We start from the raw sequence: 16144 nt of genomic DNA, 5'->3' as shown, positions 1-16144 counted from the left end.
GGAAAAGATAGTTTTCTGTGGTAGTTTTTCATGTTATGAAAACGATTATTTCCAAGTTTTTGGAGAAGATTGGTTTTTTCTGAAGATGGGTTTGGATTGGTTTGGATGGTGGAAACACTTTCTTTATCTTTCTTTTTGGAGATGCTAAAGTTATTGAGTTGAGTGTTGATTTTTTCTATGATACTTCCCATAACTTCAAATGTATCAGAAAGTTTTGGGAATTTTTCTTTGGAAAATTCAGGTATTTTAAATCCTGGGTAGGTTTCAATTTCATGATTTGATGAAGTAGAAGCCGGTGTTGGTCTTCCACTAAGATATGGTCTTGTGTCTTCTATTTGTCTAGAGACCACATGGAGGAGTTGGTTTGTATAGTTGTTTTGTTCAATAACTCTATCAATATCTGCAGCAACGAGTAATGCGCCTGTCTTATCACTCTTCTCTTTGAAGGGAGAGGCTTTTATCACTGTACCTGCAATAGGAATATTGATTCCTTCAAGAGGAGGAGTGGTAGATTCTACTACTTTGTTAGAAGATGTATACCATTTATTAATGATAACTTGTAAAGACTCAGTACAATTTTCAATTCTACCAGTCATTTCAAACCACTTGAAGAATTCGATTTCACAACCTATTCTTCTCATATCTTTCATCCAAATTTCTCTGAAATTTTCTCTTTGCTTAAGAGTATAAGAGGAAACATACCATTTTCTTCTGACTTGATTGTCAGGGTGAATCCATTGTTCTTATAGAATAGTTGGATTAGGTTCAAAGGGTTTGTTTACCTTTAACATTCCCAACCAAGCAGGCTTATCAGTAGGCGGTTCCATCTCGCTTGCTGTAGGACTCCCTGAAATGTCTTGGTAATAAACTTTAGGTACATTACCTCTGAAATCAACCCCTGTTACTTTACCTTTACTATTGTCTATATCACTGTTTGCAATAGTAATGTTGTCTTCCTCGTCCACGAAAGTTTTGGAAGAAGATGGTTGGTGAGTCGTCTTGGAAGGGCACGAAGAGGAGGGTGACCAAGACGATCGTCGAGCAGATGAAGATCTCATTGATGGATTCTCAAGAAATTTTAGATTAATAGATCCATCGGGAAACTGAATAACCCTTTCTATTTGGGATCGTGGGGGATGAGAAGTAAAAGGTTGCGTAATGTTTTCAAAATGCCATTCGTTATTTGAGAGAATATCCTTCCATTGTAAGGTTCTAGGAACAAAAATGGAACTATGTGAGTGGTTAGCTTCCATGAGCATGGTTTCTCCTCTGACACTTTCAAGACACGCTTTTGGAGCAAGTTGAGTTTTCATAAGTCTATAATAGACCCTATAGACTACAGCAATTTCTCTAGAATCAGTTTTGCTATTGAGATTTTTGGTTTTGACATTGAGAGTCAGAGTGTCTGTGACATTAGGATCATTAATGCCAACCGAGAAATTAGGATAACAGTTGAAGTAAACTGGTCCATCAGTGAGATTACTTTGAAGTAATCCAAGAAGGGAATCATCAAAATTAAGACATCTGTCATCTCTAAGGAGAACGCAGACAGGAATATCAAGACCTCTTCTGAACAGAGGTTTTACAGCAACTTGAACTAAACCAATATGCAAATAGTTGAAGCTAGATTTGTACCTGTCTAGATCTTTGTCTTTAAGAAGACGAACAATTTCAGAAGAATTGTTAATGGCAATAGTAGATTCACAAGTTTTAATATTGCAACGAGTGAGGAAACTGAAGTTACCTAATTGATAAATCTTTTTGAAAGGTTCTTCTGGAATACTCCAGTTTTGTAAATCATTTTCAATTTTAGCAATCTTTGTTGATTGCGAAGATATGTTAATTTTATTCAAAATATTTTGATTTTTATCCATAAATGAAGAAGAACTGTCTAAAGGACTTACAAGACAAAATTTAAGATATCAAGTAAACATAAGTCAAATATGTTGGAGTTTAAGTAATATTAATAAAATATAATTCAAAATCTTTTATAAATTATTCTATGATAGGTGCTCTTGGTCTGACAATCAAGTTCATTCTGATAGAGTCATCTTAGTTACGGGACCACCAATAGTACTAACTCTTTGACGCCCTCCTGGCTATAGCGAGTGTTCCAAGTTCAGGCTGACCAACGCATGCTCCGGATATTAATCGGATACCTCATACTCATATCAGAAGAACGATACGCCTCACACCAAGTATAGAATTAATATAAAAGAATAAGAAGTATAAAATATTAAGCAAATACTTAAAACATAACATATAGAATTATAGATTACTTCATAAATTAATTTTGTAATGCCTTAGAACTGTGGAAAAAGAGGCCATAGAGCAAACGAATGCCGTTCAAAAACAAAGAAAAAGAAAATCAATCTTCTTGACATGGATAAGGAGACGAAAGGTAAACTTCTCGCTATCCTTGATGAACCATTTTCTGACATTTCAGATGAATCTGAAGAAAACAGCTTAGATGAGGACATCAACCTAGACTATGATTCAGATTCTAGTCAATCAGAAAAAGGTTGCACTTGCACGGAAGAATTCTGCACTTGCGGAAAAGAACCCCGACCCATTTGAAGGGTCAAACGAGCCCCGAAGCGAGCATACGCCTCATTTCGACGATTTTCGTGTGCTATTGCACACCATTTTTTGGGTGATTTGGATTCCGACGTCAAAAATGCCAAATTTTTTCGTGGACGTCCGTCAAGACCTTGTATATGCATACGGTTGTCCATCACGGCTTGTACAACCCATTTGGAGGGTCAAACGAGCCCCGAAGCGAGCATACGCCTCATTTCGACGATTTTCGTGTGCTATTGCACACCATTTTTTGGGTGATTTGGATTCCGACGTCAAAAATGCCAAATTTTTTTGTGGACGTCTGTCAAGACCTTGTCTATGCATACGGTTGGCCATCACGGCTTGTCCGACCCATTTGAAGGGTCAAACGAGCCCCGAAGCGAGCATACGCCTCATTTCGACGATTTTCGTGTGCTATGGCACACCATTTTTTGGGTGATTTGGATTCCGACGTCAAAAATGCCAAATGTTTTCGTGGACGTCCGTCAAGACTTTGTATATGCATACGGTTGGCCATCACGGCTTGTCCGACCCATTTGGAGGGTCAAACGAGCCCCGAAGCGAGCATACGCCTCATTTCAACGATTGTCGTGTGCTATTACACACCATTTTTTGGGTGATTTGGATTTCGACGTCAAAAAAGCCAAATTTTTTCGTGGACATCCGTCAAGACCTTGTCTATGCATACGGTTGGCCATCACGGCTTGTCCGACCCATTTGGAGGGTCAAACGAGGCCCGAAGCGAGCATACGCCTCATTTCGACGATTTTCGTGTGCTATTGCACACCATTTTTTGGGTGATTTGGATTCCGACGTCAAAATGCCAAATTTTTTCATGGACGTCCGTCAAGACCTTGTCTATGCATACGGTTGGCCATCTTGGCTTGTCCGACCCATTTGGAGGGTCAAACGAGCCACGAAGCGAGCATACGCCTCATTTCGACGATTTTCGTGTGCTATTGCACACCATTTTTTGGGTGATTTGGATTCCGACGTCAAAAATGCCAAATTTTTTCGTGGACGTCCGTCAAGACCTTGTCTATGCATACGGTTGGCCATCACGGCTTGTCCGACCCATTTGGAGGGTCAAACGAGCCCCAAAGCGAGCATACGCCTCATTTCGATGATTTTTGTGTGCTATTGCACACCATTTTTTGGGTGATTTGGATTCCGACGTCAAAAATGCCAAATTTTTTCGTGGACGTCCGTCAAGACCTTGTCTATGCATACGGTTGGCCATCACGGCTTGTCCGACCCATTTGGAGGGTCAAACGAGCGCCGAAGCGAGCATACGCCTCATTTCGACGATTTTCGTGTGCTATTACACACCATTTTTTGGGTGATTTGGATTCCGATGTCAAAAATGCCAAATTTTTTCGTGGACGTCTGTCAAGACCTTGTCTATGCATACGGTTGGCCATCACAGCTTGTCCGACCCATTTGGAGGGTCAAACGAGCCCCGAAGCGAGCATACGCCTCATTTCGACGATTTTCGTGTGCTATTGCACACCATTTTTTGGGTGATTTGGATTCCGATGTCAAAAATGCCAAATTTTTTCGTGGACGTCCGTCAAGACCTTGTCTATGCATACGGTTGGCCATCACGGCTTGTCCGACCCATTTGGAGGGTCAAACGAGCCCCGAAGCGAGCATACGCCTCATTTTGATGATTTTCGTGTGCTATTGCACACCATTTTTTGGGTGATTTGGATTCCGACGTCAAAAATGCCAAATTTTTTCGTGGACGTCTGTTAGTTACGGGACCACCAATAGTACTAACTCTTTGACGCCCTCCTGGCTATAGCGAGTGTTCCAAGTTCAGGCTGACCAACGCATGCTCCGGATATTAATCGGATACCTCATACTCATATCAGAAGAACGATACGCCTCTTACCAAGTATAGAATTAATATAAAAGAATAAGAAGTATAAAATATTAAGCAAATATTTAAAACATAACATATAGAATTATAGATTACTTCATAAATTAATTTTGTAATGCCTTAGACAGTATTTATATTTAGCTGCTCATACTAAATATGAATACTGACAACATGGCTCTAATACCATAAAGGATCATAAGTAATGCGGAATTAAAGGAGAAGAAAGCTTACAAAGAAAACGACTTTTATTCAAACTTCAAGCAAACTTCAAACTTCATTGTACATAAGAGAGAGAGAGAGATATTCAGAATACAGTATGAATTTTCTGATGATCTCTAATGGGAATTTAATCCTCTTTTATAGAGGGAAAATAAATGCCTTTTATCTGAAGGCTTACAAGTGGATGGCTGAAATATTGCCGACACTGGGGGGGGGCTATCAAAAGATAATGGGAATCTTATCTTTTGATAATGCATCTTCTTTTGATAAAGGCAATAGTGCTTTCCAAAAGAGCTTTGTCCTTTAGCCTCTCAGTGGATGCCAGTTTAGAGAATAATGAAAGTTACTAACACAAAAGATAATTCCGGCTTTGCCTCTATCTTTTGTGAAAGGTCATTTCCTATTCAATGAAAGTTACTAACGCAAAAGATAATTCCGGCTTTGCCTCTATCTTTTGTGAAAGGTCATTTCCTATTCATAATCTGGGTCCATGTAGGCCAAGTCTAAACCTTTGGGATTGCACATATTACCATTATCGTCATCTTCTCCTTCAGAAGAAGCAGCATCTTTGAGTAGTTTGAAGATCTATTCCTCAGAATGATCTTCGATGTTGTCCATAGCTTCCTTCAATTTTTGTTTGAGGACTGCTTTGGATAATTTCTTTTGAGAAGTCTGGACCTTCTCAGTGTTCTGTACTGCTGAATTTCCTTGCTGTTTAGGAACCCAACCTTTTACCTGTATTTGTTTGCACAAATAATTGATGCGATCTATTTCGCTTTTGACAAAGTCCAGGTGATGATATAAGAAATTCTTTTCTTAATGTAATATTTGCATATTTTTATATGCTCTGGTAATGTTGTTATCTCCTCCTGGGTTTGAAATTCTGCATACCTAGCGGAGAATCTTTGGGGTAGAATTTCCTTGGTGCCTCCAAATAAATTCCACCATTCATAAAACCATCGTGGGATGATGGCCTTTGTTAGTGGTGTGCTGTATTTAATAAACCAAGTGTGCCTTGGTCTGACATAGAGGAAGTTCATCCATGCGGCCTTATAATCATACCAATTATAAGTCTGTGGGCGGTGTGTCATTGTCAAAGCAATTGGAGTGTGAAGATGATCTGCAAACCATTCTGTTGGTTCTAGTATTCTCTTGATTGTAATCCTGGAATACATGATTTGATTATCTGCATCTTTGCAATGCTCGATGTCGACGGATTATGTATCCACTAGTATGGCTTCAAAGTATCTCCTGGTTTTTAGTGGATTATCTGTATCCACATAATTAAAATCAGTGTAACAAGGTTTTATTAATAAATCAACATCCATGTTAGATACTTCTTTACTGAGTGCCATCAAAGGTAGTATTTGTGACACCTGAAAGTCAAAAAATTCTTCTTTTTGATTTGGTTTTGAGGAAATTGTTTTAGTCAATTCTGGATTGACTGCTTGGGCAAAAGTCTCAGGGGCTTTCATCGTGTAAGCTGCTTTTGTTTGGCGGGAGGATGAAGCTTCAAGAGCAACAGTTGGTCTCAAATTTAGACTTTGAGGTAGAGGGGGTAGTTTGGCCTCTGGGGCTTCTGTTGAGAAGAGTTTGGTAAATTTGGATAATCTGCTAGGACTGTGAAAAAGTTTTTGGAATTTAAAGTAGGTCTTGTGGATGAAGATTCTGCTTTGGATGGTGTAAGTGGAGGGAGCTGGAATGGTCTAGCCATTTTTTGTTTTGGAAGATCCTTGTCTCCCTTAGCTGCTGGCTTAAATGGCCTCATGTTTTCCCTGCAAAAATTCACGGGTTAAAAAATCTGGCAAGGAGTTGTTTTCTCCTTTGATGAAATCAATATCAAAATCAAAGCTAGATAGTAGAGCTTGCCACCTAGCAAAGATTTGTTTTTAACATCTTTTTGAAGAATTTCTTTAGCAGACTTGCAATCTACTCTTAGCAAAAACTTTTTGTTGATAAGATCATCTTGAAATTTTGTTATACAAAGAACAATAGACAAGACTTCTTTTTTAACAGTAGAATAATTCTTTTGAGAAGAATTCCAGATTCCCGAAGTAAATCGGACCAACTGTTCTGTAGATTCAGGATCTACTATTTGTTTTAGAATACCTCCATAACCAAGGTCAGAGGCATCAAATTCAACAATCATGGAAGCATGAGGATTGGGGATCCCTAAACAAGGAATTGTTTGAACTAACTCTTTAACTCGAATAACCGCTTGGGTTTGTTCAGAACTCCATGGAACAGGGACTTTCTTAAGTCTCTTGTATAGAGGCTCGCAGATGTGTTTGATTTTTGGAATAAAATCGGCAACATAATTCAAACTTCCTAGAAATCTCTGGAGCTGGGTTTTTTCAATAATTTCATCGGGAAATTTAGAAGAGAACTCTAGGGCTCTGCAGATGGGTTTAAAAGTTCCTTGAAAAAGATCATGGCCCAAGAACCTAATCTTTGTTTGAAACAAAATCATTTTCTTAGCACTAACTACTAAGCCATTGTTTTTAACTATATTGAAGAATGTGTTGAGGTGTTTAAAATGAGAATCAATGTTTTCAGAAAATATCAACACATCATCAATATAAACAATTGACATGTAAGAATAATCATTGAAAATGGAATTCATGATGTTTTGAAATTCAGAAGGGGCATTTTTGAGCCCAAAAGGCATTACATTCCATTCAAATTGGCCAAATGGAACATTAAAAGCAGTTTTGTACTTATCTTTTTCAGAAATCTGTATTTGCCAAAATCCCGATTTCATATCAAATTTGCTAAAAAATTTTGCATTAAAAATCCTTTTCAAAAGGTCTTTTTTGTTAGGTATAGGATACCTAATCCATTTTAAAACGGAGTTGAGAGGCTTGTAATTAATTACAAGTCTAGGAGAACCTCTTTCTTTCTCAGAGTTTTTATTAACGTAGAAGGCAGAGCAACTCCAAAGGGATTTTGAAACTCTGATGATGCCATTTTTTAAAAGAGTATTAATCTCTTCTTTGCAATATTCCATCATTTCATGATTCATCTTAATGGGTCTTGCTTTAGTGGTAATAGCCCTTTCATTGAATCCTTCAATGTATGGTAAAGAAACAATATGCTTTTTTCTATTCCAAAAGGCATTAGGAAAATCGGAACAAATTTCCTTTTCAAATTTCTCTCGAAGATTTGCTATTTTGTTAACAATCTCCGGGGTTTTTAGAACTTGCTCAATTTTCTTAATACGGATTTCATCCTTTAAAAAGGTGAGATGTTGAGAAAGTTTGTTTATTTTGAAAACAGTTTTTTCTCTGACAAAATCACTTTCTTCTTGAGAAAGAGTTTTTACAAAAGGGAAAAGGAGATCTTTTCCTAATATATTAGTGGAGATGCCATCCAGTGAAGTAAAATAAGGTTTTATTTGGGTAATAAATGGTATTCCTAGGATGATATCTTCATTAATATCTTCAGTAATAACGAAATCATTTGTTAAACAAATGCCATTGTTGCAAATATGGGCTTTAGAAAGCTTATAGTTTATTTTCAAAAGTTCTCCTGTAGCGGAGTATAATTTTGAAGTACTTTTTTGTAAATACTGAAGAGGAACAATACCTTTCATGATGCAGTTTCTATCAGCACCGCTATCAAGCAAAGCAACTTTGTTAATAACAAAATGTTTGTTAATCACTATTTTGATAGGGATATGATGGCTCTGAGGTCTGATAGAGGAAATTACTGTTAAACCTGGTGTTGCAGAAGTGGAAGCATTGTTATTGGTTTGTGTAAAAACTTCTGGTTCAACCAGATGGTTATTGTTGATGTCAGGTTGATTGATATCATCCTCATTATCTGAATTGTTTTTTGAGGAGCTGTGCCTAGATTCATAATCTAAGAAAGCTGGTTTTTTAGAAATCTGACGGATAGGAGTGTCAGTTTCTATCATGGAAAGACGGGATTTGATTTCTCGAATTTCATTTTTGAGAAGAGAAACTTCATGACGAAGATCCGCAATGGTTGGTTCAGAATGATTTTTTGAACGATTCATGATTTGTTTCATGCTGAAAGGTTCAACAATAGGACGAGACTTTGGTTTGTCTGTATTGAGGATCAAATTTTTGAGTTCTAGGAGGAAACGATTCCTAGCCTCATCATCATTGATATGTTGTATGACATCAAAAAGGGCTTCTTTTGAGTTATCAGAAAGAACCCTAATCTGGGGTTCTTTTCCGCAAGTGCAGAATGCTTCCGTGCAAGTGCAACCTTTTTCTGATTGACTAGAATCTGAATCATAGTCCAGGTTGATGTCCTCATCTGAGCTGTTTTCTTCAGATTCATCTGAAATGTCAGAAAATGGTTCATCAAGGATAGAGAGAAGTTTACCTTTCGTCTCCTTATCCATGTCAAGAAGATTGATTTTCTTTTTCTTTGTTTTTGAACGGCATTCGTTTGCTCTATGGCCTCTTTTTCCACAGTTCCAACAGACGTCTTGTTTCTTTTGGGTTGATCTCTTGGATCTAGTTTTCTTTCTTTCGGATTTGGAAGATTTAGAGGAATCATCCTTCCTTGTTGATTTTCTTCTGTAGGATTTTTCTCTTTCTTCCTTCTTCTTAGTATCTGGTGGAGTAATAAATCCAAAATCTCTACAAAAGCTTCCAAGTTCTTTCCTTGAAGAAGATTGTTCCTTCTTAAGCTGGTGTCTTAGCTTGATGTCTGTGCATAGCTCTAGGGCTACGATGTTAATGGTGCTTACTAGGTCACCATAGGTAAGATTATTATAAGGAATACTACCATTATTCCTGTCTTGTATTTTGGTTCTTACCTTATCTGCAAAAAGAGGAGGTAAGCCACTGATGAAACGTTCCTTCCAGTAATCCAAATTGCAATCTGGACGGATCATGACTTTGCTCAAAAAAGCATGTCTGTAGTGGATGAAGTTATCTAAGTTTGGGCAACTTAGATTACTCAGAATTTGGAGACTCCTGTCCTGAAATAACTTAGGTTCTCCAATAAAATGTTTAGCAATATGGTAAAGCAAAGTGGCACAAGCGTCTTCCCTTGTTTGAGTAGAAGTTGTTTGTGTGTTACCTTCCATCTTTACAACAGTTTCATTTGCTGTTGCGGTGATTATGAGATGCTTGACTTCGTCAGTGCAGTAATTGTCCCACCAATGTTTTAAAATTCCAGTGAAACCTGCAATAATCATATTTGCAGCATCTGTGTCTGAGGACCCTCGCATTTTGTATGCGGTGATGGCTACTCCCATTTCATGGAGTTTATTGTAAACTTGATGTTCTACAAGGCCATCAATATTCCATTCAGTGATGCTCCTGCCTTCATGAGACGAAGTGGATAAGAAAGCATTTTCTTCATACTGCAAATCTGGAAAAGATGGTTTGCTGTGGTAGTTTTTCATGTTATGAAAACGATTATTTCAAAGTTTTTGGAGAAGATTGGCTTTTTTCTGAAGATGGGTTTGGATTGGTTTGGATTGTGGAAACACTTTCTTTATCTTTCTTTTTGGAGATGTTAAAGTTATTGAGTTGAGTGTTGATTTTTTCGATGATACTTCCCATAACTTCAAATGTATCAGAAAGTTTTGGGAATTTTTCTTTGGAAAATTCAGGTATTTTAAATCCTGGGTAGGTTTCAATTTCATGATTTGATGAAGTAGAAGCCGGTGTTGGTCTTCCACTAAGATATAGTCTTGTGTCTTCTATTTGTCTAGAGACCACATGGAGGAGTTGGTTTGTATAGTTGTTTTGTTCAATAACTCTATCAATATCTGCAGCAACGAGTAATGCGCCTGTCTTATCACTCTTCTCTTTGAAGGGAGAGGCTTTTATCACTGTACCTGCAATAGGAATATTGATTCCTTCAAGAGGAGGAGTGGTAGATTCTACTACTTTGTTAGAAGATGTATACCATTTATTAATGATAACTTGTAAAGACTCAGTACAATTTTCAATTCTACCAGTCATTTCAAACCACTTGAAGAATTCGATTTCACAACCTATTCTTCTCATATCTTTCATCCAAATTTCTCTGAAATTTTCTCTTTGCTTAAGAGTATAAGAGGAAACATACCATTTTCTTCTGACTTGATTGTCAGGGTGAATCCATTGTTCTTGTAGAATAGTTGGATTAGGTTCAAAGGTTTTGTTTACCTTTAACATTCCCAACCAAGCAGGCTTATCAGTAGGCGGTTCCATCTCGCTTGCTGTAGGACTCCCTAAAATGTCTTGGTAATAAACTTTAGGTACATTACCTCTGAAATCAACCCCTGTTACTTTACCTTTACTATTGTCTATATCACTGTTTGCAATAGTAATGTTGTCTTCCTCGTCCTCGAAAGTTTTGGAAGAAGATAATTGGTGAGTCGTCTTGGAAGGGCACGAAGAGGAGGGTGACCAAGACGATCGTCGAGCAGATGAAGATCTCATTGATGGATTCTCAAGAAATTTTAGATCAATAGATCCATCGGGAAACTGAATAACCCTTTCTATTTGGGATCGTGGGGGATGAGAAGTAAAAGGTTGCGTAATGTTTTCAAAATGCCATTCGTTATTTGAGAGAATATCCTTCCATTGTAAGGTTCTAGGAACAAAAATGGAACTATGTGAGTGGTTAGCTTCCATGAGCATGGTTTCTCCTCTGACACTTTCAAGACACGCTTTTGGAGCAAGTTGAGTTTTCATAAGTCTGTAATAGACCCTATAGACTACAGCAATTTCTCTAGAATCAGTTTTGCTATTGAGATTTTTGGTTTTGACATTGAGAGTCAGTGTGTCTGTGACATTAGGATCATTAATGTCAACCGAGAAATTAGGATAACAGTTGAAGTAAACTGGTCCATCAGTGAGATTACTTTGAAGTAATCCAAGAAGGGAATCATCAAAATTAAGAAATCTGTCATCTCTAAGGAGAACGCAGACAGGAATATCAAGACCTCTTCTGAACAGAGGTTTTACAGCAACTTGAACTAAACCAATATGCAAATAGTTGAAGCTAGATTTGTACCTGTCTAGATCTTTGTCTTTAAGAAGACGAACAATTTCAGAAGAATTGTTAATGGCAATAGTAGATTCACAAGTTTTAATATTGCAACGAGTGAGGAAACTGAAGTTACCTAATTGATAAATCTTTTTGAAAGGTTCTTCTGGAATACTCCAGTTTTGTAAATCATTTTCAATTTTAGCAATCTTTGTTGATTGCGAAGATATATTAATTTTATTCAAAATATTTTGATTTTTATCCATAAATGAAGAAGAACTGTCTAAAGGACTTACAAGACAAAATTTAAGATATCAAGTAAACATAAGTCAAATATGTTGGAGTTTAAGTAATATTAATAAAATATAATTCAAAATCTTTTATAAATTATTCTATGATAGGTGCTCTTGGTCTGACAATCAAGTTCATTCTGATAGAGTTATCTTAGTTACGGGACCACCAATAGTACTAACTCTTTGACGCCCTCCTGGCTATAGCGAGTGTTCCAAGTTCAGGCTGACCAATGCATGCTCCGGATATTAATCGGATACCTCATACTCATATCAGAAGAACGATACGCCTCACACCAAGTATAGAATTAATATAAAAGAATAAGAAGTATAAAATATTAAGCAAATACTTAAAACATAACATATAGAATTATAGATTACTTCATAAATTAATTTTGTAATGCCTTAGATAGTATTTATATTTAGCTGCTCATACTAAATATGAATACTGCCAACATGGCTCTGATACCATAAAGGATCATAAGTAATGCGGAATTAAAGGAGAAGAAAGCTTACAAAGAAAACGACTCTGAATTCCTTGGCTTTCTCATCACTGGCATCAAAGCTTCTCATCATCTTCTGCAAAAAATCTTCAACTCGCGTCATACTGCATCCACTATCCCTAGTAGCAACGTCCCAATTTTGAGGTGGAACATAGGCCCCACTTTGATCATTTTTCTTACCATAGTAACCCCGGTTGAAGTTATTATCGCAGTTATAGTTTACATCTCAAATATATTGTCCCTCTCTGTTGTAATTCCCATAGTTCTGACCTTGATGCCAATTCTCCTGATTGGAGCCTTGGGAGTTAGGTCAGAAACCCCCCGTCTGATCATTCACTGCATAAGTATCCTCTTCATAATAGTAGTCATCCGCTGGCGGTGGTGGTTTAGTTAAGTAATTTACCGGATTTACCTTCTCTGCACCTCTAGTGACATGTTTCAATACCAACCCAAGCTCAGTTCTCATTTGAGTCATCTCTTCACGAATCTCATCTGTGGCTGAATTATGTGTAGCTTGCACTGCAAAGGTATTTCTCCTAGTATCCAACTTTCTAGTATTCCAAGCCTTATTGTTGTGAGAGACTTTCTCCAACTTCTTTGTGATCTCTGCATATGTGCACTCACCATAAGAACCACCTGCAATAGTATCAAGAACTTCCTTATTATTATCATCTTGTCCCTGATAGAAGTACTTTTTCAATGAATCATCATTAATGCGATGGTTCGGCATACCTCTCATGTAAGCGGTAAATCTGTCCCAAGAGCTACTCACTGACTCCGCTGGTAGTGCCACAAAGTCTTTCACTCTATTTTTGTGGTTGAGCTATTTGGAAACCAGGTAGTACCATACTAGGAACACATCCCTCAACTGATCCCAGGTATAGATAGAATTATATGGCAACTTTGTAAACTATATTTCGGCCTCTCCCGTTAGTGAAAGAGGGAACACTTTCAACCTGATGATGTTCATATCCAAGTCTGGCCTCCCTACACAACTCTTGCACACCGACCTCAGTTTGGCGATGTGAGAATATCGATTCACAGATGGTAGCCTTGAAAAAAAAACCCTTGCAGTGAACATCTGCATCAAGTTACTGTTACCACGAATGTGTGACCCTGTGGTACAGGAGGTAGGACAAGAGGCCCATTAGAATCAGTGATGTTAATCTTTCCCCTATAGAACTCTTGAGGGCATGGTATAGGAGGTTGTATCCTCAAAGCATCATCATCCAGATTTTTTGCGAACACTTGATTATGAGCATCAACCGGTGGTGGAGGCTGGCGATTGAGCTCATCACCTAGATTAGCTGTATTCTGCAGATTATTCATTCTACGAAGTGTACGGTTCAGTTCAGAACCGAACAAAGTATTGTTTCTCCTCGGCTTCGTGTACTTGGCATACCCTAGAGCTAGACCTGAAAGAAACAATAACAAAAGAAAAAAATTAAAATTAGGAAATTGTTGACTAAAATTCAGTAATGTTACTAAAGTTAATCTAAAAGCCACATTCTCCGGCAGCGGTGCCAAAATTTGATACACTCAAATTATACTTTCCTAAAGAAGTATAAGTGGTCGTATCAAGTAAACAACCCATCTATTATCTTGGGTAGTTGCTATTGTTGTTGTTAGAGTGTCCACATGAAGAGGGACTGCCCTATGTTAAAGGCTCAAGGAAGATTACGTTCTCAAACACAAGTGAGTGGTCTGAATTCCGATGCTCTTAAGAAGTATCGCTTTTATAATCTCCAATCCTGAGGTGATCAAGAGAGATCTCTTGATGTTATTACCGGTATGTTGCAAGTATTTTCAATTAATGTTATGCATTGTTGGATCCCGGTACCAATTTTTCTTTTGTAACTCCTTTAGTGGCTATGAAATTTAATATGCTTCCCAATGTCTTTGATGAATCCTTTTCGGTTTCTACCCCTGTGGGTGATTTCGTAGTTGCTAGAAGAGTTTATAGGGGTTGTCTCATATAATTGCCCAATAGAGTTACATTGGTTTATTTTAGTAGAACATGATAGGTTGGACTTTGATATCATTTTGGGGATTGATTGAATACATCTTTGTTTTACTTCCATTGATTATAAATTTCGGTTAGTAATGTTTCAATTTCCTAATGAACCCATTTTAGAATAGAAGATGGAAAATCAATCCCCAGAGATCTAATTATTTCATGTCTAAAAGCTTGTAAGTTTATTCCTAAGGGATTTCTCTATCATGTTATGAGGGGTCAAGGATCTTTAATCCGAAACTCCTCTTTAAGAGTCTATCCCCGTAGTGAAGGATTTTTTTGAAGTCTTTCCCGGTGACTTTCCCAGAATTCCTCCCAAATGAGAAAAAGATTTTGGCATCGATTTATTGTCAGATACAAAATCCATTTCAATCCATCCTTACTGGAAAGACCTTGCCAAATTGAAGGACCTTAAACTCAACTTAAGGATTTTCTAGATAAGGGTTATATACAACAAAGCATATCTTCATGGGGTGCACTGGTGTTATTAGTCAAAAAGTAATATGGTTTATTTAGGATGTGTATTAATTATCGACAATTAAACAAGGTCACTCTAAAGAATAGGTATCCATTTCCTAGGATTGATGACCTATTTTATCAACTCCAAGGACTGAGTTACTTTTCGAGAAATGACTTGTGGTTAGGTTATCACCAACTTAGGGTGAGAGGTGTTCATGTTCCGAAAATGGCCTTCCGAACAATATATGGCAATTTTGAATTCTTAGTGATGTCCTTTGGTCTTACAAATGCCCAGCGGCTTTCATAGACCTTATGAATTGTGTGTCTAGAGATTTTCTTGACTCTTTTGTTATTGTATTTATCGATGATATCTTGGTATACTCCAAAAGCTAAAATTATAACATGAGTCACTTGACGGTTGTTTTACAAGTCCTGAAAAATCATCAATTTTTGCTATGTTTAGCAAGTGTGAGTTTTGGCCAAGCTTGGTTGCCTTCCTTGGTCACATTGTCTCTGATGAGGGTGTAGAGGTCAATCATATGAAGATGGATGCGGTAAAAAGTTGTCCTTGACCTTTGAGTCCTACCGACATTTAATGATTTTTGGGTTTGGTCAGGTACTATAGGAGGTTTGTTGAGGGATTTTCATCTATTGCATCTCCATTAACGGACTTATCCCAAAAGAATTCTAAGTTCTAATGGTCGGAGTCATTGAAAAGAGATTCCAATTATTGAAAGATAAACTCACCACTGCTCCGCTGTTGACCTTGTTGGAGAGTAACGAAGGGTTTGTAGTGTATTATGACGCGTCCTGAGTGGTTTTGGGTTGTGTCCTCGTGCAACATGGTAATGTGATAGCTTATGCCTCGAGACAACTCAAGGTGAATGAAAAAAACTATCCAACTCGAGATCTTGAACTAGATGTTGTATTTTTGCTTTAAAGATTTGGAGACACTATCTCTATGGAGTATGTATTGATGTGGTTACTGACCACAAGAGTCTTCAATACGTCTTTATCCAAAAAGAATTGAATCTCCGATAAAGAATGTGGTTGGAACTCTTGAAAGACGTTGACATAAGTGTCCTATACAATCCCGGGAAGGCTAATGTCGTTGCGGATGCCTTGAGTCATGTATCTATGGGTTGTGTGTCACATGTGGAAGAAGATAAAAGGGAGTTAGCCCGTGATGTACATAGGCTAGCTAGGTTCAGTGTCCGACTAGGAGATTCTCCAA

The 16144-nt window shown here is 37.5% G+C and overlaps 1 long non-coding RNA gene across 1 annotated transcript in view; it reads right to left on the bottom strand.

Annotated features, from left to right (window-relative positions):
• LOC138341669 (uncharacterized) overlaps positions 1-13851 on the bottom strand; it is an 86769-nt gene extending 72918 nt beyond the window's left edge. Inside the window, exons 1-2 of the long non-coding RNA XR_011214462.1 lie at positions 13170-13851; positions 12451-13073 (exon numbers count right to left, since the gene is read on the bottom strand). This is a non-coding gene — a long non-coding RNA (uncharacterized lncRNA). The remainder of the gene's footprint in view (positions 1-12450; positions 13074-13169) is intronic.
• Positions 13852-16144: the final 2293 nt, after the last annotated feature.

The sequence above is a fragment of the Solanum lycopersicum genome, chromosome 2, assembly GCF_036512215.1.
Source record: "Solanum lycopersicum chromosome 2, SLM_r2.1".
Classification (NCBI taxonomy): Eukaryota; Viridiplantae; Streptophyta; class Magnoliopsida; order Solanales; family Solanaceae; genus Solanum; species Solanum lycopersicum.
The sequence above is the reverse complement of the archived record's forward strand: the minus strand, read 5'-3'. Positions and strand labels throughout refer to the sequence as shown.